The following is a 5,320-nucleotide window of genomic DNA, read 5'->3' as shown; positions in this document are numbered from 1 at the left end:
TAAAACGGAAGGTGTGGGTGTATGCATCTCTCTTTTTTTTTTTTTTTTTCCCTCCCCTCTTTCCCCCCCATTTTGTTTTGTTTTTCTTCCTCGTCCTTTCTTTCCTAGCCAGAGACCCCCCTGAGAAATACATTGCTGTTGCTTTATTGATTTGGTAGAATTCTTAACTCTTGTTGGTTCAGTTAGTCTTGTATGACAGGTAATGTAGGTAATGTGCATATCTGCCTGTTGTATGTATACTACTAAAAAAAAAATGTGGAGGGCATGACTCAGCTTCATCTCCAGATGCTTTACAGAGGCATTTTCTTGCTCTGTTTTTTTGTTTCTGCTTTACACTTATTTTAAGCTGAAGAAGAAAAAAAAACTTTTAAAAAATCTTTTTAAAAATACTGGATCTAGCAGATGTTGCAAGTGAATGATTTTCTCTGTCTGTAAACTAAAGACCAGGGGATTTTGTACACTAATATTCAAGGAGGTTTACATATTCCTATTTTGTCATCTTTCCTCTTCCATGTCTGTGTAAAAATAAAAAAGAAGGGGGGGAGCGCAAAAAAAAGAAGAGAGCAGTTTTGCAGGGTAGTGGTTAAGAGTGTTTCTTTGCTTTCCATGGCTGCCTTGTTCTATAGAATTTAGTCACGGCTGCATCTTTCGATGGACACTGAAAATTACGTGTTTTAGATGTAGTATAAGGCTTCAGTATGATTTTTCTAATCTTTTTTTTTCAAGAAATTGTGGCCAAATTTGGGTATTTGAGCTAAGGTGGAACAGGTCAAATACTTCAGAAGCAGAATTAATTCCCGAGGCTGCTGTTCAGTTGCCTTGTCAGGTAAGCCTTACTAAGTTTATGAGATAAGCCAACAGTCCAAGGAGGACTGCAATTTTTATGAAGTATTTTGATTTAGTGATAGGGACAGTCATCCTAAATGTACTCCAGTTCCCCATTTGAGCAAGGATTATAAATTGAATGGATACTTTACTTTTCTTCCCTTGGATTTCCCATTTTCTTCCATATTACTTATTTGGATGCTTGCCATCCAGTTCTACTCTGTTATGTCAGCATAACTCTAGAGTAATTGCATAAAATTTTCATGAACTTCATAACAAATAGCAACATTTCTTTACATCAGTGTGAATGTGAACAGTTTCTTGTTCAGGGGTGTATCGTGGCTTAGACAGGTTTACTCTTCGCTGGGTGAGGAACTGGCTGGATGGCCGAGCCCAGAGAGTTGTGGTGAAGGGCGTTAAATCTGGCTGGCGGCCGGTCACAAGCGATGTTCCCCAGGGCTCGGTTCTGGGGCCGGTCTTGTTCAGTATCTTTATAGATGATCTGGATGAGGGGATCGAGTGCTCCCTCAGTAAGTTTGCAGATGACACCAAGTTGGGTGGGAGTGTTGATCTGCTGGAGGGTAGGAGAGCTCTGCAGAGGGATCTGGACAGGCTGGATCGATGGGCAGAGGTCAACTGTATGAGGTTTGAAAAGGCCAAGTGCAGGGTCCTGCACTTTGGCCACAACAACCCCCTGCAACGCTACAGGCTTGGGGAGGAGTGGCTGCTTGGGGAGGAGTGGCTGGAGAGCAGCCCGGCGGAAAGGGACCTGGGGGTGCTGGTTGACAGCCGGCTGAACATGAGCCGGCAGTGTGCCCAGGTGGCCAAGAAGGCCAACAGCATCCTGGCCTGTACCAGCATTAGTGTGGCCAGCAGGACTAGGGAAGTGATCGTGCCCCTGTACTCGGCCCTGATGAGGCCGCACCTTGAATCCTGTGTTCGGTTGTGAGCCCCTCACTACAAGGAGGATGCTGAGGTGCTGGAGCGTGTCCAGAGAAGGGCAACGAAGCTGGTGAAGGGTCTTGAGCACAAGTCTTATGAGGAGCGGCTGAGGGAACTGGGGTTGTTTAGTCTGGAGAAGAGGAGGCTGAGGGGATACCTTATCGCTCTCTACAACTACCTGAAAGGGGGTTGTGGCGACGAGGGTGCTGGTCTCTTCTCCCAAGTAACCAGCGATAGGACGAGAGGAAATGGCCTCAAGTTGCGCCAGGGGAGGTTTAGATTGGATATTAGGAAAAATTTCTTCACTGAGAGAGTGGTCAGGCATTGGAACAGGCTGCCCAGGGAGGTGGTGGAGTCGCCATCTCTGGAAGTGTTCAAAAAACGTGTGGATGTGGTGCTTCAGCGCATGGTTTAGGGGACATGGTGGTGCTGGATTAATGGTTGGACTTGATGATCTCGAAGGTCCTTTCCAACCTCGTGATTCTGTGATTCTGTGATACAGCATTTGGATGTTTCAGTTCAGGGGATTTGAAGAGGAATGTGTTCAGGTGAATTTTTCAGTCAGTGAAATACTCGATAATAGCAATTGTACCTTGTTGGACAACTGCTGAAGATCTAGGATTGTTTTGGCCAATTTTCCTAAGTATGTGAGCTCATCTTCTCTGGGGGATGTTGATGAAGAATTTCAGTGGGTTTTATGTGTAATTTACCTTATTTATTCTTCCATTGATTTTATTTTTTATTATTTTTTACAGCCTTTTAAGGGTGTATTTTTATTAATCTTTATAGATATTGTTAAGACACTAACCTAAGCCTCAAAGTGAAAAGTATTGTCACTTGACAACTTCACCCTACTTGACTTGACCAAAACATCACTTGGGTACTGTCTTCTCATGTGCTAAACCTGTAGAGATGTATCCCATGTTGCTTGGCAAGCAGTGGCCAACACCGAAGTTTTCTTGCTTCCCCTTGTGAAGTATACTGTGAATTCAGAAGGTCCATAAATTTTTCAAGAAATATTTTTATTAATCATTAGCCTAAACTGCTTTAATTTAGATGGGTATTTATTTAAGGGCTTTGAGGAGCAACATTGCATGCTACTGTGGCATGAATTGAATTCCCGTTCCCAATGAAAGGTTCTTCAGCCATGCATCTTTTAGTTTTCTTTTTCATTTTTGTTTTTCTTGGTTTTTTGTTTTTCCTGCACAAGATACCTGCTTTATTAACAAATTCACTTGATGGACTAGCCCTAGGAATTGGTGAACATAGTTTCAGCTAGGAGGCTGTTGTCTGTGCAGCCCCTCCGTCTGCCTTTCTGGGATGACGGCAATGTGAGTAGTGAAAGAAGTGTGGGCTTATGAAACCACTAAGGATAGTTTAATGACTAAAACATTAAGAAGCTGCCCTAGAGTATGCATTATTTTCTTGTATTTTTTGTCCCAATGATGGCAGATGAGCGATCTACCCATACTTTGGAAAGCTGGTCTTAATTTTCTAGCCACCCTTAGTGTTCTAACAGAAATAAATGAGACCGTTTGAACACCGATAGCATTGTGTAAAACTAGGTACTGTAAGGTGAAATGCTGATGGCTTTCGAACTTAAATACTCGAGATTAAGATACTTTAGTGTTACAAAGTACTCTCTACAGTTCTGGATTTGTTATAAACCCTTTATAGTTATTTTGTGGACACTTTAACATGTTAGTAAATTTCTCATGCTGTGGTGATGAGCATGGCAGATAAAGTCAGTAGGAAGTTAATAATTCACAAAAGGTTTTCAATGATGTGCAATAAATAAGGCACAGGCTAACCAATTGATGAGAAGAGGTTTAAAAAAAAATACAGGTTGACTGTTAAGCTTTTTGTTTTAACCTGAATAAGGTAGAGGTCCTGGTTAAAATACTATGTGGTGATGTAGTTAAGGGTTATTTTCTAATGCATGTATGTAAGTAAGATAATTATGATTGCACATGGAACACTTTGTGGTACTGCCCAACTTCTGAGTGTTTTACAGAGTAGACAATATTATTGTGGTGTTTTCCACTTACAATTTCTTAGATTTAAATCAATTCTATTTCTAGCTTACTTGTTAATATCAATTTTGTTGCTACAGTGATCTTCTCAGGGTTGGAATTACCTTCACTTTGCTCTTTTCTTTCTATAGCATAGATTTCTCTCTTTCAGTCAAAAATAGAACTGCTGGCACCAGCTTCCTTAATTACATTGTATAGACAATAAAGCAGTCATGGTAGGTACATTTCCTGTGGGCATTGTTTCCTGCCAGCATTTCTTTGTGACTTGGGAATCAGCTTTAACTTAGGTCTTCTCCAGTCCTTACTGGTTCCAGTAGTGCTCTCTTAATTCTGATTTCTTTTGTCATGGTTTACACCTGATGTTTACCTTTCTTGATTCCTCATTCCAGGAATGTCTGCTTAGCTCCAGCTCACACAGTCCAAATGTAGTGATGTTCTCCTCTTCTGGGTCTTCTACCCTCATGTTTGTTCCCTACCAGGAGCAGTAGATGAATTGAGAGTACTGAAGAAAGATGCCCTATTTTTGGTTCTAACTGGCACTATAAAATAAAACCCAGTAGTTAAACCAAATTGTGGAGCATGCTCTGTATAGGGAGATGTTGAGAGACTTTATCCATGTACTTGTTGAACATGGAGAGTTTTCAAATGCCTACTGTTTGTCTGCTTTTAGATAGATTTGCACAACAGCAATAGTAAAAAATACAAACAGATACTAAGGCCGCCTGTCACGTTTCAGTTACCAATTTGCATATATGAGGTACTATTTAATTTTTTTTTAAAAGGTAGTAACAGAATATTTTCTTCTAACCTTGTTTTGGAAGTGTTTGAGTTACTTCTTCTGAAGCTCTCCCAAATACACTAAGCAATTTTATGAGATGGTAAACTTAATTTTAGCAAAATTTTTAGCAGCTGGAAACACGAACTTACAAGGGCAAATAATGGGCAACATGTTATCATCAAGCGGTCTCTCAGCTTGATGCAGGGTTTTTTAAATGTTATTTTAAAATGTTCTTTAACAAAATATTTTGTACATTAATAGGATAATTGTATATAACTGTACCATTACAGTTATACTATTTTCAGTCTTAACATGGAGGACTGCGGTGCTTAAAAGGCAGAATTTCAGGCATATATTAGGTTTAGTTTAAATTTTAAACATAGCTTTTTGTTTCTCTGTAGGATCAGCATCTCAGTACTCGCTAATAGTTTAGTTGGAGAAAACAGTTGGCTGTTTTCAGTTACAGCCAAATACAGAAATGTAGACTGCACATTGCTCAAATGTGAGATTATTAAGGAATTTTTGCTTACAATAACATTACTGTATCAAAACTATAATCTTGGCAGTGTTTCTCTACACATATTTGAAATTGGTTACACCCATCTTTTGGCTACATAATGCATGGCTTTAGTTCTTAGGGCTGAAATATATTTACAGGAATGATGCAGCCAATTTCCCTGTTGCTGCATCATCCATTTCAAATAACTCATTACCCATGTGTTCATTCTTACACTCTGGTTAC

The sequence above is a fragment of the Phaethon aethereus genome, assembly GCF_964289735.1.
Source record: "Phaethon aethereus genome assembly, chromosome: 3".
Lineage (NCBI taxonomy): Eukaryota > Metazoa > Chordata > Aves > Phaethontiformes > Phaethontidae > Phaethon > Phaethon aethereus.
Note: the sequence above shows the minus strand (reverse complement) of the source record.